Here is a 25956-nt window from a genome sequence, read left to right as displayed (position 1 = left end):
GTTGTTATGTGATCGAGTGGCCTAGTACATGACTGCTGCCCACAATATGTGAGCTTGGCCATGTGTATGACTACCCCACACATGTGCAGCTTGGTCATGTGTATGACTACCCCACACATGTGCAGCTGGCTGTGTGTATGACTGCCCCACACATGTGCAGCTTGGTCATGTGTATGACTACCCCACACACGTGCAGCTGGCTATGTGTATGACTGCCCCACACATGTGCTGCTGGCCATGTATATGACTGCCCCCACTTGTGACCTTGGCCAAGTGTGTGACTAACCACAAATGTGAGCGTGTTTGCATAATTGCCCGCACATGTGAGGGTTGGCCATGTGCATGATTGCCCACACATATGAGCGTGGTCGAGTGCATGACATTATCATCATGCCAGCATATGAGTGTCGTGACATAAAGAACAAGGTCACGTGGATGATGCCACCGAAAAGGTCAAACGCATGACTTCACCACAATTGCGAATATGGTCAAGTGATGACGTCAATTAAGCATGGTTCAAGTGCATTATGTCCTCTCTCAAAAAGAGCATGATGTCCACACTCAAAAAGAGCATGATGTCCACACTAAAAAAAAGCATGGCTTGAGTGCATGATGTCCGCATGGCCTCAAGTGCATGATGGCAACACTCAAAAAGAGCATGGCCAAGTGCATGATGGCCACACACTAAAAGAGCTTGGCTCAAGTGCATGATATCCACACTGAAAAGAGCGTAACTTAAGTGCATGATGGACCGACACATGTGGTGTGCCCCCGTCCCACCCTCCTCACCCCTTACCATGCAGACATGTGAGCCAGGCATGTCAAAAGCGCGCGCATGACAACACCACACATATGAACATGGCCAAGTATATGACGTCGTCACACACTTGCAGGAGGGCCATAGCCCGGATGTCCACACCGGTTGGAGGGGATGGAGGAGTGTTGGAGGGGATGGTGGAGTGATAGACGGGGGGGGGGGGGGTGAAAGAGGAAGTACCGTCATCATGCATGGTAGTATCATGACAGAGGCAGCGAGGCAAGACTGCACGACAAAATGAATGATATCGCGACACAAGGCAGCGTCGCTGAAGTGCATCGACGTCGCCATGCAACTGAACCAGGCAAAGGGACAGCCCCGTACAGTACTGGGGTAAGTGCATGACAGTCACACGGAGAAGGAGGAGGAGGAGGAGGAGGAGGAGAGAAGAGGAGGAGGAGGAGGAATATAACCGAGCGATTGACGTCACAGAGCGGAAAGAAAATGGTACGTGCACGTGACATTATCACAGATGTGCCCCCCCTCCCGCTCGAGTGAATGACGCTCTTATTAATTATAAAGAAAGAAACGTGGCCAAGCGTATGACGTCATCGGACGAGAGAGAGAGAGAGAGAGAGAGAGAGAGAGAGAGAGAGAGAGAGAGACTTGCCATGCGCATGGCATTATCACGCAAAGGGATGCATGGAGGCTGGGTGGTGGGAGGCGACTGTTAGAAGCGCACGATGTCCACACATGTGAGCGCAGGGAAGTCATTGATGTCAAACGCACTTAGGAGAGTGTGTGTGGATATCAGGCGCACGACTTTGCGACATGCGAGAATGTGGTAGGTAAAGGCGCGCATCGCATGACGAGACGGCTTGGCCAAACACATGACTTCACCACGTATGTAATTGCTGTTAAATGCATGATCTCATCATAGCAGACGATGTGACAGAGTCCATGACGGTCCACACGTGTGAACATGGACAGGTGGATAACGTCTGTCATCTGGGACTCAAATATACAAAGGAACACAAAGGAATTCAAAGTCAGCAACAGAAGAAATGGATCCTTTCGAGAAATGTTTTTCGATAGAGCAAGAAATCTGTAACTCATAGGGTGTGTGATGTCACCATGGTTGTTTAATTTGTTCATGGACGGGGTGGTGAGGGAGGTAAATGCGGGAGTCACGGAGACAGGGGTGAAAATGCAGTCTTTGGAGGGTATAAGAAGGCCTGGGAAGCGAGTCAATTGTTGTTTGCTGATGATACAGCACTGGTGGTAGATTCGAGTGAGAAACTGCAGAAGTTGGTAAATGAGTTTGGACGAGTGTGTAAAAGGAGGAAGTTGAGAGTAAATGTGAATAAAAGCAAGGTTATTAGGTTTAGAAGGGTTGAGGGACAGGTTAGTTTGGTGTGAGCTGGAATGAAGAGAAACTGGAGGAGGTGGTGTTTTAGATACCCGAGTGGACATGGCAGCGAAGGAAACCATGAAAACGGATGTGAGTCATAGGGTGGGTGAGAGGCGAAGGTTCTGGGTGCGCTTTAGAATGTTTGGAAAGAGGGAACGTCATGTAGGAGAGCAAGAATAGAAATCTTTGAAGGAATAGTGGCCACAACAATATCACAGGGATGCAAGGCGTGGCCTATAGCTAAGGCTGTGCGGAGGAGGATGGATGTGTTGGAAATGAAATGTTTGAGGACAATATGTGTTGTGAGGTGGTTTGATCAAGTAAGTAATCAGAGGGTAAGAGAGATGTGTGTTAACAAAAAGTGTGGTTGGGAAAACTGAAGAACGTGTGTTGAAATGGTTGAGACATATGGAGAGAAAGGGTAAGTTAAAGCTGCCAAAGAGGATATAAATGTCAGAAGTGGAGGGAGCGGAGAACGGGGAGACCTAATTAGGTTTTGAATGACAGAGTGGAAAAAGATTATGAATGACTAGGGTCTAAACATGCAGGAAGGTGAAAGGCGTGCACGGGATAGAGTGAATTGGAACGATTTGGTATGCTGGGGCAAATCGGAAGGTGAAGCATCCAGGATAAGCCATGGAAAGATCTGTGGGGCCTGGATGTGGACAGGGGGCTGTGGTGTAGATGCATTACACATGGCAGCTAGAGAATGGACGTGAGCTGATGCGGCTTTTCTTCGTCCGCTTCTGGCGCTACACCGCTAACGCTTATCTCAGAGCCTGACGTTCCATACACATGACCGTGGCCAGGTGCATGAGCGTCATGGAAAAGAGCATGACCAGGCGCATGAGCAGACATATATATGTGAGCCTGGCCAAGAGCATGATGTCACCACGCAAGAATGCACGGCCATGCGCATGACATCGAACACATGGGAGCGTAGGTGGACGCATGACCACCCACACATGTGAGCGTAGCGAATTGTATGACGTCCCACACGTGACCGCAGCCTGATGCATGACTGGGGGTTAGATAAAGAAAGAAAGATTTAGGATTATGCGGGGGGTAGTTAAGTGTGCATGTGTGGGAGGAAGGGATTGCGGCGTGGAGGGTTATGGGTTTGTGTGAGGCAGAATGGGAGTTGTGTGGTGAAGAGGGGTTGTGTGCAAGTGTTGTATATGGTTGACGTAGGGCTGTGTGGATTGTCATAAGTTTTCTAGGGTAATTATTGCTTCAGATTTTAATGGGTCGTGTGGTTGATATGGTGGATGGTGTGTAATGGTGGACTGGAACGGTGTTTTAAGGGGGTATAGATCTCCCATGGCATCCACCTGACGAGTCTGTCTGTCCTCGGTCTACGAAGACAGCCAACTCAGGTGTTCAGGGCTGGTCGATAATTGGGTACCTGATGTAGGCTAAGGTACACACACACACACACACACACACACACACACACACACACATTTATACATAACAGCTAGAGAGTGGTTGTGAAGGAACGAGAATTAGTTTTTTTAATCAGTTAATTCCATGACATCTTATAGTCTTGTGACGAAGACTTTCTGGAAATTAGCTGACGAGATGAACTCTTAGTTCTTGCTTTCATCTATCACTGAGGATAATACTAGTCTACCCTCAGTGTACATAGCAGCGTGACTTGTTTGTCCTCAACCTACTTGCCAGACACTGACTGCTGGCTGACAGGGAGGAGGACAGAGGTCTGGAACGAGATAGAGTATTTGAGGAAAGGTAGAGGGTGAGTGGGTGGAAGAGGGAGGGTGCGATCAGTCCTGAGGTTAATAGAGACATCAACATGAAGTTCCTTGTGGTGTCTCCTGTGGACAGGCAAGTGGAGCATAGTGCTTTGAGCGCCACCAACATTTAGACATTAAACCTCCCATCTAACAGCGATGTTATCAGGTCAGATCTGTCAACCACTGGCGTGATATAGAGGGTTGGAACTCCACACAGGGAGATGATTTAAGGGCCCGGATCTGACAAGCGATCGCTGGCTTTGTATAGAGGCCATATCCACTTAGTTGACCACAGGTGATATTCGTACGTGAAGCCTTCAGTAGCGAAGGCTGGAGATATCCGAGTATCAAACCGGGTGTGACATTTGGTGTGAAGGCCCTTGTAAGGTTCAGGTGCGGGAGTGTGTACAAGCTGGTGCTGGAGTCTGTGTGAAAGGCAGTGTGGGAGTTTGGGTTTGAATCTGAGTGAAAGATGGGTAGGAGGCTACATCTCTCCCTCATTCCACTCTGAAGGTTCAGCTTCTTCACAAACCTCCTATGTGATACAGTCACAGCCTTTCTGTCAGTCCAGCAGCACACAAGCCTCCCATCCATTTATTTTGTGTAAGACAGAGCTCACTTTCTTCTAGAAGTGTAAGAGATGTGTTATGCATGACCTTCTTCTCTAGAATCCATTATGTCTCATAGTTTCTCCTTTGCTTGTAGTAATCCTTTTGCTATCTGTTTATCATCTCTAGTGGTTTACAGGCCTCACTTATTAGAGGGACTCGCCTGCATTTCAATGTTAATCTCTTTACACAAAGATAGACACGATATATTTGTCCCTCTTCCTCTCCCTTGGCGCTACGTCCTACTTCGTTGACATAGTGGGCAACATTTCAAGTGGCCTGTCTAGCGTACCTGCACACTCCTTCAGCACATATGGACAAAGATGCTTGCATCGGTCAAGGCTCTATGATAATAATCTACTAACGTCTTTTGTGGCAGTTTCATTGCCCTCCAGGACCTCTTCCTCGTCTCTCATCTTGTTGGCTCTGTGGCCACAATGTATTCCACTATGAAAACACTTTTTGACTTGTCATTCATCTCTTGACATAATTTTTTCATTGTTCTCTTCAGCTCTTCCCCGTGAGTTCCTTGGCCTGATTAGCTCCTCTTTAAGCGACGACTTATTTCTGCTGAATTTATAAATAGTCTCTGATCTCTGCTTTATGGGCACTTCTTACGCTCGTCTGGTCTAAAAACAAAAAACAAAAACAAACATCAGGAAACGATCCTCTTGACTTTTTCCTCCGACAGTTTATCAAATGCCCTTTCCCTCCTCACGTTGCATGCCTCTGATCCCCTTGTAAGCGATATGATTACGTTGCCATGTCCTTTGATTATCCTTATGTTTCACAGTATTCCTCCTCCATCTAAACACACGTTCCATGATCTTTGATTTGACTTCACAGTTTCTTGATTTCTTTCATCCAGGTGTTGTAGCTTCTGAATTTGCTTTTCCCCCCACTCTTTCCTCATCCTTATGGTTCGCGATGGGTCATCCTTTAATTCATTTTCCTTTCCATTTCCCCTCAGATCATTGTCGAACCCTCACAGTCAGTCACTCCTCATCACCTGGTCGGTGGTGTGAGTGTGAGTGTGGACTTCACTCCTTTTGCATGAGGTAAGTATTAAGTATTCACATTGTCTCCCCTCACACAGACTTATGCGAAGACTCAAATTCATTTCCGTCAGAAAGTATCTAAACTGATCTTATTGTCAGTTACTTAAGAATGCCTCCTCATCACATTCCATTAAAATCTTTCTTCTCGTCTCTCAAGATGAGCCACAGAGAGAGAAGCGTTTTCACTCATAAACCTCGACTGTGATTTCTGCACAGAAAAGATTAAGAAGAAAAATTCAATTCTCCAGAAAGCCAGGGCTGTAACGAGGCCATTACATGTGATTGTATCTTTGCAGAGGCACCTCTTAGTCTGCACCTGACGCTGGCTACATTGCTCGTATAACGGGTGGAGTAACTTCCTCAAATGAGACATCTCATGTGGGGACTTTGAACATTATGTACACGTTGGGTAATTGGCAGAGCCGGGTAGAGTCACCACAGTCATTATCGACCGGACTTTTTAGCGTTAGCAAGACTAGCGGTTAATAGTGGTGCTAATTCCTTTGAGCACGTTGGTAGTACTGTCGTTGAGCACGATGATGCTTCTGCCCTTGAGAACGACGGTACAGTCCTTGAGCTCGGCGGCACTGCCCTTAGGGACGATGGTACAGTCCTTATGCGCGACGGTAGTGCCCTTAAGGACGATGGTGCTGCCCTTGAGCACGACGGTACAGCCCTTGAGCACGGCGGTACTGCCCTTGAGCACGGCGGTACTGCCCATGAGCACGGCGGTACAGCCCTTAAGGACGACTGTATTGCCCTTGAGCACGAAGGTTCTGGTACAATCCTTGGATATGATGTCCTAGCAGTGCTATCGTATTCAAGGTCGTCCCATCGTACTCAAATGTAGAGGCGCTGTGCTCAAAAGGCTACTTATTCTCCCTTATTCTTCTCTTCTCTTTAGTATCTTTACTAACCTAACTTTCCTGTCTTCTTTCTTGTTTGTTTTCTAGCCTTCTGGAGTGTTGACTGTTTGTGGTACATAAAAAGTTCCCTCTTTTAATGACCTCATTTGTTTTCGTTTATATCTTATCTCAAAGGTTTCAACCTTCTTTAAACAATATCCTGCTAAACCTAAAAGAAATCGGAAGGTCTGTTGAACGCCCTTTGCAAATGCCACACCCGTTCTTTTAAGGATACTCTTGAAACTCCTTCTCCTCTCGAGACTTTTCTTTCAGAATGTCTGGAAGGACAGATGCGTGTGATAGTTTCGCAGATGTCCTCTTTCACAATCTCCAGAAATTTCTCTCAACACTTAAATACTTTTTTAAAGTGTCTTTTCATTTATGTTCAGTGGGTAGTTCTTTTAGGGAATACAACGAATTATACTTGAAGTGGTCCACAGATCACTTCCACTTAGGTGTTACGCTATACAAAAGTGGGTTATTACGGTCATAAGAAGTTTTTGCAGATATCTTTACTTTCTTCATGGCTGTTAAACAGCACATTTTCCTTGCTTGCGCAGCGAAGACCTTTAATACTACGTTATTCTTTTCTTTAAACTCAAATCTGCGGCGTCTAACTGACTTTTAATTGTCTCCTGCCACCCGGACCGAGCGCTGTGGATTTTCTGGTGATTTAGATGATGGTGCTACGTTCCCTCCTATCACGTACCACACGACGGTACACCTCCTAGAGCACGACGGTACCCCCCTCAACTTATGACGGTGGAGTCTTTGACCTAACCCTTAAAAAAGGTTAGGTCAAAGGTCCCTATCCCCTTACTGTTCAGGTTTCGTATAATATTGAAGGCCATCCCGTTCTATCGTTCTCGAAAGCAATAAAGTACACTCATAAGAGATCTCTATGAAATGTAGGATCGCAAGACTGAGATTCCCGTCCCATTTCTTAAGCTCTTTAATACAGTGCTTCATGATTGCATTTGTCAAGAGGACTTGGACGCACACGGAGGTTTGCCTAAGCCAGTAAGGTGCTTACTCACCAAGTATATACGTAAGTGCGTTATCAAATAATGATTAGGTTCTTGGGTCTGGCAGCAGACACCGTGACTGGCCTTACTACCAGGCAGGCCTCTCATTGGCTCAGCGGACGGCCAATGAGAGATGAGTGCAGTTGCCACTTACAGCCATAAAACCATTGGTGCTAAAGGGCGTCTTTCAAGCCTTCAGAATTTTAGCCAATTTTCGGTGATCTGTGGGCTTTATACTCCCCCACGACCAGCACCACTCCCACACAAGAAGATAGAGCTTAACAACAGGTTGGATGAACGCGTTCCATTGTCACTGTTTTATTGCCTACAAACTCTCAATTGTCAGTTTTCAGAAAATACCTCAGAACCATAGTGCTGATCAGTAACTAATATTTCTGTTTATGATAATGATAATTAGAGTATTACTGTCATTATTACTACCACTACTAATGATAATAGTAATAATAATAAGATAATTAATAATATTATCATTATTGGTATTATAATGAAATAATGATAATAATAGTAATGATAATATTGATAAATCTTCTATGAGAGGGGTCGAAAGACGGAATTTAGCGTATAAGAGTATAACAAAAAATAATTTTCCACTGGATCGAGCGCACAGGAGGAGAATTCAATCCTACATTGATATCCGGAAATCCGTTTCACGGACGCTTCACAATGCGGTTTTATCTTAATGTCAGATTTGACTTCATATCGTTTTTTTTTTTCCATTTCTTTTTTATTTTCCTATGTCGAGTCTAGTTAATCATGCTGGTGATCGAGGAAACTCAACTTTGACGACGGAGGTTAAAGGAAGATTATAGCAAGGAGAAGCAGCTAGATGGCTTGGGTTACCGACTCTGGAGAGAGCCGGCAACTTCCTTAAGGTTTCTATTTGTAAATGTATAACGATACATTTTTGCTTGTCTTCGGAACATGATCGGTTAGCGGTTTCCGCACTAATATCTTAATCCTGACATCGTAACTCGTCGATAAATTTCATGTAAAATAGATCTTTATTATTTTATTTTCTGGAAATGTAGAAAAACGTTTGATGACAAACCAATTGCACAATTTATCCTATTGTGATAAATACACAAAAACACACCGGTATGCCGGCATATATATATATATATATATATATATATATATATATATATATATATATATATATATATATATATATATAATATGTGTGTGTGTGTGTGTGTGTGTGTGTGTGTGTGTGGCAGGTTCTGGGAGCACTGAAGAATGTGAGGAGAAAGTTAACTGGGAAGGCAAAAATGGATATGGTTGAAGGAACTGTAGTCCAAACAATATTTTATGGGTGCGAGGCATGGGCTTATAGATAGGCTGTGAGTAGGAGGTTGTATGTGTTTGAAATGAAATGTTTGAGGACAATATGTGTTGTGAGGTGGTTTGATCGAGTAAGTAATGAAAGGGTAAGAGAGAAATGTGGTGATAAACAGAATGTGGTTGATAAAGAAGGTGTGCTTAAATGGTTCGGACATATGGAGAGAATGAGTGAGGAAAGGTTGACAAAGAAGATATGTGTCAGAAGTGGAGGGAACAAGGAGAAACGGTAGAACATATTGGAGATGGCAGGGAGTGAATTTTTTTTTTTTTTTAAGTGCTCAGGGCCTGAACATGCAGGAGGATGAAAAGCGTGCACGGGACAGAGTAAATTGAAACGATGTGGTACGCTGGGGTCGACGTGCCGTCAAACGTATCATTTCCAACACTTCCACCTTCCTCTGCAAATCATCATCTACAGCCCATACCTCGCATCCATATAATATTCTTGGAATTGCTATAACTTCAAACATACCTATTTTCGCCTTCCCAGGGAACAACCGTTCTTTCCACATTCTCGAATGCTTCCAGAATCTTCGCCCCCTCACCCTTTCTGTGACTCGGCTTTATCAGCGTCTGTCTACTTATGTGATCTTCCTCCTAGCAACGTTTCACAATGCATCTCTTATCAACCCTATCATATTCTTTCTTCATATCCATAAATGCAATATAGAAATCCTTCTCTTTTTCTTGGTATTTTTTCACGCTCATTCTTCTCAGCACATTTACATCTAAAAGTCTCTCTTTTCCACAGCAGTTAGTTTGTAATCCAGCAGTGCCTACCGCCCATCTTTCTTACCCATATACATATACTTGAGTATGTCCCTTTTCTCAAACTAGTTATCCCCAGTCACTAGTCCTTTTTCAGCACACAACTCCACAAGCTATTCACCATTTTCATCCACAATTCTGAATGCTTCAGTCCGCCCAATTATACCCTTAACTTCCACATTACTAACCTTCGCATTTAAATCACCCATCACTAATTCCTGGTTTCTTGCATCAAAACTGCTGACACACTCACTCAGCTGCTTCTAAAACACTTGACTCTCATGGCCGTGTTCATAAGCACTTGTAATCATACAGCTTTCGCAATCCATTTTCATTTTTACCCTCATCAGTCTAGAGCTCACCAAGTGTCCTTACACTCTGTCACACACTCTTACAACTCCAGCTTCAGCAGTAGTTCTACCCTTCCTTAGCTCATGTCCTCCCCCATCAACCTCTGACTTTACTCCTAGGATATTTTCAAACCCTTGAGCTTTGTTTCACTCAAAACCAGAACATTCATTTTTTCCTTGAACATAGATATCTATGATGCTGAATTTGCAGTCGTATCATATATATATATATATATATATATATATATATATATATATATATATATATATTTTTTTTTTTTTTTTTTTTTTTTATACTTTGTCGCTGTCTCCCGCGTTTGCGAGGTAGCGCAAGGAAACAGACGAAAGAAATGGCCCCCCCCCCCCCATACACATGTACATACACATGTCCACACACGCAAATATACATACCTACACAGCTTTCCATGGTCCACCCCAGACGCTTCACATGCCTTGATTCACTCCACTGACAGCACGTCAACCCCTGTATACCACATCGCTCCAATTCACTCTATTCCTTGCCCTCCTTACACCCTCCTGCATGTTCAGGCCCCGATCACACAAAATCTTTTTCACTCCATCTTTCCACCTCCAATTTGGTCTCCCTCTTCTCCTCGTTCCCTCCACCTCCGACACATATATCCTCTTGGTCAATCTTTCCTCACTCATTCTCTCCATGTGCCCAAACCATTTCAAAACACCCTCTTCTGCTCTCTCAACCACGCTCTTTTTATTTCCACACATCTCTCTTACCCTTACGTTACTTACTCGATCAAACCACCTCACACCACACATTGTCCTCAAACATCTCATTTCCAGCACATCCATCCTCCTGCGCACAACTCTATCCATAGCCCACGCCTCGCAACCATACAACATTGTTGGAACCACTATTCCTTCAAACATACCCATTTTTGCTTTCCGAGATAATGTTCTCGACTTCCACACATTTTTCAAGGCTCCCAAAATTTTCGCCCCCTCCCCCACCCTATGATCCACTTCCGCTTCCATGGTTCCATCCGCTGACAGATCCACTCCCAGATATCTAAAACACTTCACTTCCTCCAGTTTTTCTCCATTCAAACTCACCTCCCAATTGACTTGACCCTCAACCCTACTGTACCTAATAACCTTGCTCTTATTCACATTTACTCTTAACTTTCTTCTTCCACACACTTTACCAAACTCAGTCACCAGCTTCTGCAGTTTCTCACATGAATCAGCCACCAGCGCTGTATCATCAGCGAACAACAACTGACTCACTTCCCAAGCTCTCTCATCCCCAACAGACTTCATACTTGCCCCTCTTTCCAGGACTCTTGCATTTACCTCCCTAACAACCCCATCCATAAACAAATTAAACAACCATGGAGACATCACACACCCCTGCCGCAAACCTACATTCACTGAGAACCAATCACTTTCCTCTCTTCCTACACGTACACATGCCTTACATCCTCGATAAAAACTTTTCACTGCTTCTAACAACTTGCCTCCCACACCATATATTCTTAATACCTTCCACAGAGCATCTCTATCAACTCTATCATATGCCTTCTCCAGATCCATAAATGCTACATACAAATCCATTTGCTTTTCTAAGTATTTCTCACATACATTCTTCAAAGCAAACACCTGATCCACACATCCTCTACCACTTCTGAAACCGCACTGCTCTTCCCCAATCTGATGCTCTGTACATGCCTTCACCCTCTCAATCAATACCCTCCCATATAATTTACCAGGAATACTCAACAAACTTATACCTCTGTAATTTGAGCACTCACTCTTATCCCCTTTGCCTTTGTACAATGGCACTATGCACGCATTCCGCCAATCCTCATATATATATATATATATATATATATGTATATATATATATATATATATATATATATATATATATGTATATTGGAAAGGATCACAATTTTACCCGTGATCAAATATATTCCTGAGTCCACGGGGAAAATGAAACACGATATCGCGTTTCATTTTCCCCGTGGACTCATAGGAAAATATATATATATATATATATATATATATATATATATATATATATATATATATATATATATATATATATATATATATATATATGAGAGAGAGAGAGAGAGAGAGAGAGAGAGAGAGAGAGATGTACATTACATGTACCATGTTTATATATGCCAGATGACCTATTATCATAAATGCCAGTCTAATGTTCCTCCCCGCTCCGCCACTCGCCCTGTAGGGAGGATGGTGAGGGCTGTACCGGCCGGTTGATGAAGGGCTGGACTGGGCTGGGCGGCCGAAGAAGGAGGTCTGATGTGGGCGGATGATGGAGGTTGGGATGGGAGCAAGATGCGTGCTAGCGTGAGTGGATGATGACGAGCTGAGCTGGACGGATGATGAGGTATGGATTGGGAAGATGATAGCTGACACTCATTACGAGGCTGATGGAAGGGAATGAGAGAGGGAGGATGAGGGGACTAGGAGTAATGAGGAGAAAGAACGAGGCGTACTAGTCTTCGATAATCTAATTCAAGCAAGGCAGTGCGTAGAAGCAGGTTAAAAAGGCTCAGGAAAAGCTAGACATTCGAAGTCAAGTGTAGAGCATTCGAATTTAAATGTAGGGCATTCGAAGTCAAGTGTAGGGCCTTCGAAGTCTAAGAAACTAACCCTTAATCTTTACTGTTCAGTGGTGCGTCCCAACCTTGGATATCGTTAACAGTTTTTGTCACTCAACAAAAACTATAAACAAAACAGACAGAAGCAACTAGAGGGAGAAACCAGGCAGCAAATATTTTGAGGGTAGTTAAGATGTCCTTGAATTATCAAGTCTAGAAAAAAAAATAAGGTTGAGAAGTGAATTAGGTACAGGTATTCGATATCATCAAACTCTGCGAGACTTATGATCTAAGCAGGTTCTAATAGCCAGATCGGTCTGGCGTTATCTGTAGTAATGGATGAAAGTTTGGAGGCATGAGTAGTTTTCGGTGTGCAAATACGTTAATGAAGATTCTGTTTAACAAAAAAGGAAAGTGGCCGTGAGAACAGAATGGGCGTGTATTGAAAATGGGGGTTAACAAAAAAAAAAAAATATGGCTGCGAGAACAAAATGGGCGTTGTAGAAACGGATGGGAGCGGGGCGCCCCCCTGAAGAAAATGGTGTGAACTAACAACAGGTGGGTGGGTGGCTGTCACGCTCCGTGTGAGTGTTAAGGGGCGGCTGCTGACCGTGAAGCAGCAGCGGCGGCGGCAGCAGCAGAGAACCGGTAAAGCAGAACACACAAATGACGGTGATACGGGGATGATGTGGGCTGTAGCGCTTAAAGTCCCGCTTCATTGAACACCTCTTGAGGTTTTATGGGTGGTGGCGGTGTTGGGAGAGAGAGAGAGAGAGAGAGAGAGAGAGAGAGAGAGAGAGAGAGAGAGAGAGAGAGAGAGAGAGATGGCGAAGTGGAGGGGATTGTGATGAAGGGGAGTGTTATACGTTGGTGGGGATCATGGTGACGATAGAGGTTATAAGAGAGAGACAAAGAGAAGAAAATATTAATAACAGGGATAGCAAAGACAAGACTGAGGGTGCATGAGAGAGAGAGAGAGAGAGAGAGAGAGAGAGAGAGAGAGAGAGAGAGAGAGAGAGAGAGAGAGAGAGACCCCTACATTAAACCTTCCCCCCCCCCCCCCCCCCCCCACACACACACACACACACACAATAGTGCAGCACAAACGACTCAAGATTAAACCAGTGGGTTCGTAGCTGTGAGAGGCGGCCCAGAGATTGCTGGTCTTAACTCTCTGACTCGTCAAAACGGGACTACCGGGCTCGTCCTGCCATCGTCTCACCTACAAGCACCACCAGATACCTACTCGAACCTCACTTATTTTCCTCACATAAATTCTCTTGTCATCCCCTGTTTGCACAACCGTTCTTAAGTGTACTCATGATAGAGTCCACCAAACCTGTGGCACCAAGTCCCCAGCTATCATGGGGCTGACTCTACTGACGGTCAGAGGAAGGGTTCTGGCAGTAGTAGTGCTGGCCTATCCCACGACCTCTTCCCTCTCTGAAAAGACCTGCCTCTTTTTCTCTTCACTCTACCAGCATTTGTGGTCTCTCTCGTAACCTCTCCTCTGCTGAACTCCGTCTGACTAGTACCTCTCCTGACAGTTTGTTTCTCTTTTGAGACCCCATAATCATTGCAAGGACGTTATCCATGAAGCAAAGCGTTCCTTTTATTCAAAAGTAAGTGGGATAGCCTCTCCTCTTTCTAGTCTCTTAGCTAGGGGCATCGGTATCAACTATCGCTCAACCTTTCCCTCACGTTTCCGTTGCTCCTCTGATATTTCCTCAACCCCTGATACTCCTTAACTTCTTCCCGTAATAGCTTTCCGACATATCAAAAGCTCTTGACTGGGTGTGGCATCAGGGGCTCATTTGTAAGCTCCCTTCTTTTGGCTTCCCAGCCTCACTTTGCTCCCTCATGTCGCACCCAAATAACTTCTCCCTCTGTCCTGTTAAACCTGATAATCTTTTTTCATGCACATTTGATTTCACCTTTCCACTTCCATAGTCTCTACCAAACTCATTCACCAACTTCTGCAGTTTCTCACTCGAATCTGCCACCAGTACTGTGTCATCAGCCAACAGGAACTGACTCGCCTTTCAGTCCCCCTCATCCCTTGCACTCTCTCGCCTTTCTCATAGCGCCATCCACAGACAAATAAAACATCCATGGTGACATCACACACCCCTACCGCAGACACAACTTCACCTGGAACAACTATCTCTCCTCTCTTCAAACTCGTAGAGATGCCTTACACTCTTGTTAAAAACTTCTCACTGCTTTTAGAAGCTTACCTTGCTCACCATACATTCGTAAGACCTCCTACAAAACACTTCTATCAAGCTTATCATATTATCTCTCTAGATCCATAAATGCCACGTACAAATCCATCAGTTGGTGTATTTTTCACATACGTTCTTCAGAGCAAACATCCTCTGCCACTCCTGAAACCACATATACCGTCCTGCCCCTCAGTAGCCAGGACGCCGGTTAGGGGGTAGGATCACAGAGTGGCGACTTTGTTAGAGTCTTGGTTGTTCTTTTTAGTTTATTTTTGTCATAAAACACTGTAAAACTCGCGAGTCTTATCACTGGGTATTGCAGAACATAGAGCGATGGTGATGGGTGTTGGAGTACACAGGGTGATGGTGATGGTTGCTATAGGATACAAAGTGATGGGTGCTCGTGGATGTAAGGTCATGGTAATGGATGCTAGAGGATAATGGTGACAGATGGCTGGTGGTCTGCTCTCTAGGGGAAGGGGAGGAGGTAGGGGACGGGGGAGTTTGGGATGGCATCTGGAAGAGGAGGTTAGGCCTAAGCTGCTCCATCCGCGTAGACCTTCCAACTGGCTTTAGTTAATTTCCCAGGATCCCTTTCTCGACGGATCCTGGAGTTGCACCAGGACCTCTTTTCCAGAAGACCGCAACTCAAAGGCTGCTGGAAAATGATGGATCCCAGGGGAGCGATAAGTTCTATGATACAGTCTCGCTAATGGTGACATTTTGAATCGTACCGTATGAAGATGGAGTCCTACACTTATGAGGCCCCATCAGTAGCACATTTCATTGTCATACAACTTCTTAAATTCATATGTGCTCTCTCCATTAGCCGTGTCCTCAGGTATTTCATTCTATTCGTCCAGTAACACACTCATGCTATCAAAGCACTTCTTCACACCTTTTCTCTCAAGTGTCTTCCTTGATTTCATGATATGGCTTCTGGTTACCCTATCACTACATCACTCGAAGAACTGTTCATTATCTACTCCATCAATCTATATCGTAAACTTGAAGGTAATGATCAGGTACCCCTCACTCTTCTCTCCTTGAAGGTGGGCAAATTAAAAGTCTTTAGCCCTTTAGCCTTTTCCTGTACCTTACCACTTTTGATTGTGGTACTATCTTTGTTGCCCTCCACTGGACCTTCTCTGCCAGCTGTTTGTGCTGTTCTAGGTGAGGCGACGAAGCCTAAGGAAGATATTCTAATTTTAGTCTTATGAAGGATATGGACAGCTTGCTAGATTCTCCTTGTCCATATACCTAAACGCTATTCAACATTTGCCAGCAGTTCCTTTGTTTCCTTAACCATTCCTTTAAAGTGGGACTCTGGCAATAGGTAAAGTAGATGTCTGCTCCCAAGGTCTTCTCATACACAGAATCCTGAAGCTTATTCCCCGCTAGATGATATTCATATGAGTCCTTCTTTCACTCAGTCCCATCAAATTTAGTTTACATTGCCTCCGGTCGAATTTCAACAACCACGCATCAGACCAACTCTGGGGGTGTGTTTAGATCTCCTCGTCAATTGATGTAACCCTCCTTGCTTCTCACTTCCTTCGTGACCATTGCATCATCTGCAGACATATTCAGGTAGGAGGTCTTACCTTCAGCCGAGTCATTTACATACATAAAAAGAAGAACAGTGGTCCCAGAACAGAACCCTGCGGCTCTCCGCTGGTGACCTCGCGACACATTTGGAGAAGGTTCCCTTGACCCGACTCCTCTCTCTCTCTCTCTCTCTGTAATGTATATACAATTTTCTCCCGTTACGCGACGCTAGGAACCATTTCGGAGTCGCCAGTCTCTCGATGGGGGCGACGTACTGTCTGTGCCGTCACCGTCATATGAGCCGTGGCGTCATGGACACCTCACACCCTGGTAGGCTTCACTAATTTCTACTTTTCCAGTTCACCAGCCGCAAGATATGGCTCCGGCGCCAAGCGAATCATCACGGCAAACGTAATGACGAGAGTTCGAGCCTCGCACGGAATAAGAACCCCTAAGTCCCTTGGCCATTTCTACATTTATAACCCGAACCAAACCTGCCTTACGGCTCAGCGAGACCAGCAGGGCATACACAGCCAGTGAACTGCTTGACTGCTGTTGGCTGACTGAGGGGATATGCCCCGTTGGACCGGGAGGAGAGACGGGTCGTCAAAAGACACCCATACATAACCAGGAACACGGAACCTAAGTGCACAAAGGGGCTAGAGGAGAAAGCCCACGGAAATAAGTAATCATAACGAGGAGAAGCTTCGAAGGCAGAAGTGAGGAAAGATCCAAGCCACTTTCTTTAGACGCTCTCTAGACACTATGTGGTTAATAACTGTTCAAGAAATTGGTACTTAAGTACGTTTCTTGAAGATGAGAGAGAATATTTCCTTCGAAGTGAAGTCCAGGCTCTTAAGTGATTCAGTAGTTTTCTAGACACTAGTCATTAATGAATTGTTAAGTGATGAGTGGATGATTATCTTGATGATGACACGTAGCGGTTCAGTCGTCTTTTAGAGGATAAGCAGTTAAGTAACTGTTCTCGGACGCGTCATTTCGAGAAGACAGACGACCGGGGCCAATTTTCTCTGGATGTAAAACGTTCTTTGAAGAGCAACGTTTAGTGGAATGATGGCCCGGTAGTGTTAACACTGTTCTTAAGTGTGTCGATTTCTTCTCCACGTCCGAGGCCGTATCATGAACTGTTGTTTTCATATTTTGATGGAGGAAGGAGTCTCCCTCCCCACTCAAAATAATGATTTCCAAAAATCACAGCCCCTGGCGAAATTCAGAGCGATTCTTGCGGAACAAAGGCACAATCTTAAAATCGTGGTGTTTTGTAAGTATATATATTTTTTTAAATGTTGAAATCCGTTTACTTCTTTCCACACACACACACACACGCACACCACAATCCACCCCTCTCCCCAAAGACGCACTGTCAAAAGTAGTGGAGACAGTCCGTTACCTTGATGCGCAGTACGTCAACGCGACGTTACGACCTGAAGGTCATATTTTCGCGCTCAAGGTTCGTGCTGTCGTTCTCTGGGGTCGTACAAACCGTGATATTGACGTTTGAAAAGTGAACTGGCGCTAGTACATACTGGCGCTAGTAAAGAACTGCGCTGGTAAAAAAACCAACGCTGGAAAGGATCGTCTCCTTGAATGACGAACGTTCTTTAGAAAAGAAAAAGGCGTCGGTAAATATTGGTAGTGGTAAAGATTGGCTAAAGACGAGCTGTCGCTGGTAAAAACCGACGCTTGCAAATGAAAGATGCTGGTAAATAAAGACGCTGGTAGAAGTCGACGCTGGCAAGGGCAGACGCTGACGATGGTTAAAGACCGCCGTTCGTAAACACTGTCGCTGGTAGGTGGCTAACTCTGCCCAAATGTGGTATATCACACTAGTGTGATGACTGATATTACCTGTTGCTTAGTTTGCTCTATCCCATTCCGCCCCGCCTCCTTTCAGTTCGCCCTGCCCCGCCCCGCCCGCTAATACACACACACACACACACACGCACCCAGTCACCACTGACCAGTAACCGACTCACACAGCAGAATTAGCTGTTGGAACAACACGTCCACCTCTTCCCAAAGGAGGAACAGCTGATCTGTACGAACACTGTGTTCAGTACAAGGAATGAAGAAAAGGATGAGAAACATAAACAGCAGAGGCATAGCTGACACTCGAAACAGTACTGGAGGAACGGCTGACACCTCACAACAGTACTGGAGTAACAGCTGACTCTCACAATAGTACTGGAGAAACAGCTGACTCTCACAACAGTACTGTAAGGACAGCTGACCCTCACAACAGTACTGGAGGGTACAGCTAACTCTCACAACAGCACTGGAGGGTACAGCTGACCTCACAACAGCCCTGGAGGAACAGCTGACTCTCACAACGGTATTGGAGGAACAGCAACATAATAAGAACAGCTCTCTCTCTCTCTCTCTCTCTCTCTCTCTCTCTCTCTCTCTCTCTCTCTCTCTCTCTCACACACACACACACAAACACAGTAACACGGGACGAACTGCTGATCACATCAGTGCCAAAGGAGGAGGAGACCCGGATAGCAGTACTAAGAGGGAGGCAGCAGTTGACCCATGCATCAGCGTGGATAGAACAGCTGATAAACGCAGCATCTGTGAGGGACAAGGCGACTCTCAATGTAGCTCAGAAGAACTGACCAATAGCATGTCAGAGAACAGCTGACTCACATAGAAGGGGGGAACAGCTGAATCACGTAGATACGTAGGAACAGCTGACTCACATAGAAGCGGAGGAACAGCTAACTCACGTAGATGTGGAGGAACAGCTGACCCATATAGAAGTGGAGGAACAGCTGACTCCTATAGAAGTAAAGAAGAAGCTGACTCACACAGTTCTGTAAGGAGCACTAGATCTATTGAGGAGTAAGAGAGGAGCAACAGCTGATCCACAGAACAGCACCAAAGATGCAGCTGATCCTAAGAGCAGCGGGAGCAATAGCTAACCAAGAGAGCAACACAGGAGGAACCGCTGATCCAGTTAGCAATACAGGAGAAACAGCTGACTCACACAGAAGCGCAAGAGCTACAGTTGACCCACACAGCAGCACGGAAGCAAAAAGCTGACCTACACAGCAGCACGAGAACAACAGCGAACCCCCACAGAACGGCACGAAAGCAACAGCTGATCCACAAAACAGAACGGGAAGCAACTATTTACTCACACAGCAGCACGTAAGCAGAAAACTGACCTACACAGCAGCAGTGGAGTGACAGCTGACCTACTTAGAGATGCATCTGCTTGCCATCCAATGCCAAAATCATTTTTCAGTACAAACGATCCAACTACCATTACACTGATTACCACCACTGTATATTCGGATCAGATCCCTCAACAAGATACCACGGAAAGTTTCTCTTCATCAGTCTCAGGCACCAGGAAGTGTTGGCGACTCCCACGAACTTGCACGAAAATACTATTGTTACGAGAACGGAAAAATGAATGTGCGATCTCAGATCTGGCGGTTCTAAATGGCGAGTATGTATCTCTCCGAGTTCCCCAGCGTTGTACAGTCATAAGCACCTGTGGTGTTGGGATGGTGATGGATGGCTGTGAGTTATCAGGGTGTGCAATACGTAACTAAGATGTGGCCACTGTGGTTCAAGAGTCGCTTGAGCACGACGGTACGACCCTTGAGCACAACGGTACGACCCTTTGATAGAAGGCTACGACCTCTGGGCAAACGGTACAACACTTGAGCATAATGGTACGACCCTTGGAGCACAACGGTCCGACCCTTGGTTCACAACGGTACGACCTTTGGAGGAAAACAGCATGACCCTTGAAGCACAACGGTACGAACCTTGGGGCACAACGGTACGACCCTTGGAGGAAAAAACGGTACGACCCTTTGCTACGAGATCGAACAGGAGTGTCGCAAATACTGCTAAATGTGACAGCATAACTCAGGCCAATTTCTTTACATCATACCACGATACAACGACCAGAAATATTGATACGAAGTGAAAGGGGAGGAGGTGTACGTGTAATAGGTACATGGGGAGTTCTTTTTCTACTATTTTCATGCAGCAGAGTTATCATACACTGGGATAAACTACCTTCAGATGTTGTCGGGGTGATGGCTATCCATGTATTTGAATCACGTCAAGATGTTAATCATCAGCTGATATGTCTGTTCAAGAAAGACAGTCTATTTCAGCTTCAGATCAGATTGCGTTTTGCATTTACACTTTTCCATAAAATTTCCATATCAGTATACCCCGTACTGCCTGGTGCTCTCTCTTAGCTATTATCCTGGTGGCTGTCTGGGATGAAGGAATGGGGGGGGAAATGGAATGGGGAGACTTGCTGCTTTACTCTCCTGTTCCTATACAGATTACGACATTGGACATTTTTACTGTTTTCAAGCAAATAACTGTCATAGACCAGTAGGTCTTCTTTTATCTGTTTTTCGTCCCTCTTCCCCATAGCTTACTGTTTGACCTCAACCTTAAGGGTCAGAACGTAAGGGTCAGGTCAACATACCTACAAGTCGTTCTTTCGTTCTCAAGGTTCGCACTGTTGTACTCCATGACCGTGCCGTTGTGCTCATGGGTCGCAGTGTTGTATGTACTCAACGATCGTACCGTTGTGCTGAAGTGATTTGAATTAGGATTTGAGGACATGGACAAAGTCATCCATGTCGCGTGGTGTAAGGAAGGTGTGGATAAAGTGGTCAGTAATGCGGGGAGAGGTGAGTGATGGGCGAGGGCATGGCCGCTGTAGTCCACATCTTGCTAGCTGAGTGAGGACGTGGCAACATGAGCAAAGTGAGGGCGACATGGCCACGGTGGTCCATAACGAGTAATGCGAGGAGGATATAGCCACAAAAATGGTCCATAAGGAGTAGTGTGAGGAGGATATGGCCACAAAAATGGTCCATAAGAGGTAGTGTTAGGAGGATATGGCCACAAAAATGGTCCATAAGGGGTAGTGTTAGGAGAATATGGCCACAAAAATGGTCCATAAAAGGTAGTGTGAGGAGGATATGGCCACAAAAATGGTCCATAAGGGGTAGTGTGAGGAGGATATGGCCACAAAAATGGTCCATAAGGGGTAGTGTTAGGAGGATATGGCCACAAAAATGGTCCATAAGGGGTAGTGTGAGGAGGATATGGCCACAAAAATGGTCCATACGGGGTAGTGTTAGGAGGATATGGCCACAAAAATGGTCCTTAATTGGTAGTGTGAGCAGGATAGGGCTCTAGTAATCTGAGGGGCATGGAAGGAACATGGCCACAGTGGTCTACACGATAGGAGGTGCAGGAAGGTCACATCCATACAGGTCCATAATGATAATTCTGATAACCTTTGCTTGTTCACAGATGCTCCGCGGAGGTGTGGCCAGACAGCATCATAGTACAGAGGACCAATGCAGCACCGGATGAATTCCAGTTTCCCTTCAGTTCTAGCACAAGAAAGTCATCTATTACAGGTATGACCAGTGGTAATTATTACCTCTCTAAACAATTCATTCATACAATCATCACCATCATCTCTTCATATCTACTTGTCTTTATCAACTTTGATCCCATACAAAGTACTCATACAGCCTTGCCCCTTTTTTTCTGGGGGAATTAATTTTGTAAAAGTGGGGGTCTTCAGCACAGAGAGATGCCTCTAAGCTCCCTGGTGGGTGGAAAGGCTACCCTGAACAAAACCAAAGCTTGGAGGTTTACAAGATATGTCGATCCCCTTTCGCGTGATAGTTTGGAAGTTTACAGTAGTACACACGATCAGATGTCTTCTTTCTCTCTCAGGATCATAGGTAGATGAGCGAGGGAACTCTTGCTATTGATCAAAATCTAATGAAGTGAAACCCACTCGTCATGCTTAAGGAAGAGAAACACTCAGACGAGTATGATTACACTTCTTTCATATCCAGATTGAAGTTCGCAGCGTTGTTGTCCTTATTGAAACTGGCCTGATGATTTATGTTCTGGGCAGAAACTTTCTACCTGTTCATCATAACGAGCTCCAGGATATGGTCAGTGTGACTGGAAGGCTGCTGGAGCATTTATTTGTGAATGTAGTTTGTCACAATCCGGAGCTAGAGGAGTGTTGGTGATAAGTAATTTATTCCTTAAGATGCGTTGTGTAGGAAGACCATGGCTACTGTCACAATGAACATGTGGAGTGAAGGAAGGCCATGGCTACAGTCATCCTCAACATGTGTAGTGGGGGAAGGACCATGGCTACAGTCATCCTCAACATGTGTAGTGGGGGAGGGCCATGGCTACAGTCATCCTCAACATGTGGAGTGAGGGAGGACCATGGCTACAGTCATCCTCAACATGTGGAGCGGGAGGGAGGGCCATGGCTACAGTCATCCTCAACATGTGGAGTGGTGGAGGACCATGGCTACAGTCATCCTCAACATGTGGAGCGAGGGAGGGTGGGCCATGGCTACAGTGATCCCTAATATATAGCGTGTGTGAGGAATATGGCCACTGTGGTCTATCACGTGTAAGGCGTGGGGAAGTCATGGCCACATTGGTTCAGAGCAAGTCTGATGTGGAGGTGTGCATGGATATAATGGTTATTAACGTGCACGGTGTGTGGAGGAAAAGGCCGCGGTGATTCATAATATGTGGTAGGATGGCTGGAGCTCACGGGGAATGGCTACAGTGGCGATCATCATTATGTCTGAGGGAGACTTGAGCTCCAGTTGTCCATATCGTATAGGCTGCGCGGGTGTGACTCGACCACAGTCGTTCAAGACATGTAGCGTGTAGTAGACATGCTATACTGACCCATGAGGTCGGCTGTGGGTAGAGGAGCAAATGCCTACGATGGTTGATGACCTCCGCTGTGGGAAGCCCAGGAGCAGACCTGAAGGAAAGAGTTCGGAGGATGAGAGATGAGGGTGGAAGGTCCTTAGGGGGGAGGAGGAGGGGGGGGGTGTCTTGCCTCACTACATAGAAAAGAAAAAAAGAAGAGAAATGAACCGAGAATGCAACTGGAAGTGGCAAGCCTCTCGCTGGATGAAGTGGACACCGTGAAAACAGAGTGTCTGAGAGGAGGATTAGTGTATAGAAGCAGAGATAAAAACGTATGATATCTGAGGAATACGTAACAGTAGGGATAAGTTTTATCTTATACCTGTGAGATGTAAGATACGTCCTCAAGATACACGAGAATGCTGGCATTTCAAGCTTTTGTCAACACTCCCTGTACCGAGTGGAGCTAGAGGACCTGACCACAGGGATCCATAACATGTTGGCTACAGGGCATAACATGGCCACAATGGTGCATAACGTTTGCCGTGCGGGGAGAGAACATGGCCACAATGCTCCATAACGCGTATTGCGCGGGAAGAACATAGCCACAGAGCTCCGTCACATGAGGTGTGTGTGTGTGGGGAGAACATGGCCTCAGAGGGCCATTACGTAAAGTGCTTGAAGAGACCACAGTGGTCCAAGATATTTGGAGAACGATGTGGCGATGCTGGTCCAGAGTGTGTAGGGTGTGGACGGGACCTGGATGGACAGGGGGTTCATAATTTGTTTGGATATGCTCGGACGTGAAAAGAGATGGCTCGTCCTATGTGTGGGATATGGTGAGGTGATGGCCTTAGTCGCTTGTAACATATGGGTTGTGGGAAGGACATGAAAACCTTAACAGTCCATGTCGGGTTGAGATGGAAGAGGTAAAGTTAAAGTGTACATGGGAGTGCATGGGAAGAACAGATAACAAGAGACTCGCTGCAATCGTTGACGAGGTCATCTGTAATCATAACCTCTTTTTTTCGCATGAGTTGGATAGTTAAGCGAGTGTGGATAACGTGCTGTGTGGGGGAATGACATGACTACCGTGGTCTATAAACGTATGAGGTGTGGAGGAAGACATGACCAGCGTGAGGTGTCGGGACAACGTAGGTACATATTGGTTCATAATGAGCAAACTTCGGGGTGAGTATGGCAACAGTGACTGGTCACGCGTCGAGTATTGGAAGGCCATGACAACGCAAGTCCACAGTGGCACCTTATGAGATGCATTAAATGTGGGATGTAGGGAGGACTTGACTATTGTGTTCTGTAACATATGGAGTGTAAGGGGGAAAACACGGTCTATAAAGTGTGGGAAGCAGGTGCAACATAATGTGTGGGGAGGACACCATTTGTTTATAACACAGATGTGTAATGGTTTCTTTTACTTACAGGTTCATTGACTTGAATGGTATGAGGGTAGATTTTTCTCTGGTTTTACAATATCTATTATCAAGATATACACAGACGGTCTATAAAGTGTGGGAAGCAGGTGTAACATAATGTGTGGGGAGGCCCAACACCATTTGTTTACAACACAGATGTGTAATGGTTTCTTTTACTTATAGGTTCATTGACTTGAACGGTATGAGGGTAGATTTTTCTCTAGTTTTAGAATATCTATTACCAAGATATACACAGACGAAACACTGTGGTGAGAGTATGAGTAAAGGGCACTTATCTACGGTGAGGAGGAGGAGGCAAGTATAGAGCGTACAGCGAGTACAATGCATCGACAGAGGAGGGGTGACAAGTGGGTCGTAAGTTGGTCCCAGAGACCTAAAGGGAACCCTTATTGTCAGAGGTGGAGGAGGAGGGAGGTCTAGGATACATCACATACATAACGTATGTTGACAGGATAGTAAGCGAGAGCAGAAGGATCACCAAGGTAGCAACATTAATGTAAGACAAAGCAAGTTTGATGTATGTCATACAGGCACATTGTAGCGTACACTCGTTATGATTGATAGCAATATGAAAGGTCGAAGGTGCATAACCTGTAGGGCATACAGTTCCCGGTCATGTTAACACCGAGAGTGAAAGGACGTCAAGGTTTAGGCAGAATGTACTGCACTGGTCAATTAAGGTGTGGGGTATAGGGAGAACTTGGCCTAATGTGTCGGGTGTTGGGGAAGCCAGGAAACACCCGGTCCGTTCCTGGCGGTGGAGTGGGCATAAGGCATACAGTCGTCCCTGTCGTGTATGGCGTGAGGGTACCAGGACTACAGTGGTGCGTAGGATGCTGTGTGTGTGGAGGAAGAACACTATCATAATAGTCCACAAATTTTGTCGTGCGGAGGGAGGACATAGTTTCTGTATGTATGATGCATTCGGAGAACACCTGTATAAAAAATAAAGTGTGCGTGTGAATGCTGCGGGACGCGAACACACTTGTGCCTGACATGTGGCGGTGGGCAGGACGTGAGCACACTTGTGCCTGACGTCTGGTGTGTGGAGAGGACGTGACCCCCTGTAGGCACAAGAGAATACAAAGGAATACAAAAGGAATTCATACTGCAACAGACCACTGGATCCTAAAGGGGATGTTTTACGAAAGTGGAAGAGAACGGAACCTCACGAATTAGTGTGGTAAGAGTAGGAAGACATACAGACTTACGGTGCTACAGTGTGCTACTGTGTGCTACTTACTGTGCTGCTAATGTTGCTGATGCTACTGCTGGTGCTGCTTACTGTCACTGCTGCTGCCGCAGTTGTTGAAACTGCTCCTGGTGCTACTGTTGCTTCTGCTACTCCTGCTGAAGCAGAAGCTATTATTGCCTCTGATGGTAATACTGCTGCTGCTGCTGCTACTTT

General features: G+C 45.5%; 1 long non-coding RNA gene across 2 annotated transcripts in view; it reads left to right on the top strand.

The window, feature by feature from the left end:
• LOC139749873 (uncharacterized) overlaps positions 1–25956 on the top strand; it is a 140985-nt gene that overhangs the window by 92727 nt on the left and 22302 nt on the right. For both annotated transcript variants that reach the window (XR_011713057.1, XR_011713066.1), the window contains exons 3-4: positions 5501–5588; positions 21700–21809. This is a non-coding gene — a long non-coding RNA (uncharacterized lncRNA). The remainder of the gene's footprint in view (positions 1–5500; positions 5589–21699; positions 21810–25956) is intronic.

This window comes from Panulirus ornatus, chromosome 1 (assembly GCF_036320965.1).
Source record: "Panulirus ornatus isolate Po-2019 chromosome 1, ASM3632096v1, whole genome shotgun sequence".
In the NCBI taxonomy this organism is placed as follows: Eukaryota; Metazoa; Arthropoda; class Malacostraca; order Decapoda; family Palinuridae; genus Panulirus; species Panulirus ornatus.
Note: the sequence above shows the minus strand (reverse complement) of the source record. Positions and strands in the feature narration are given on the sequence as shown.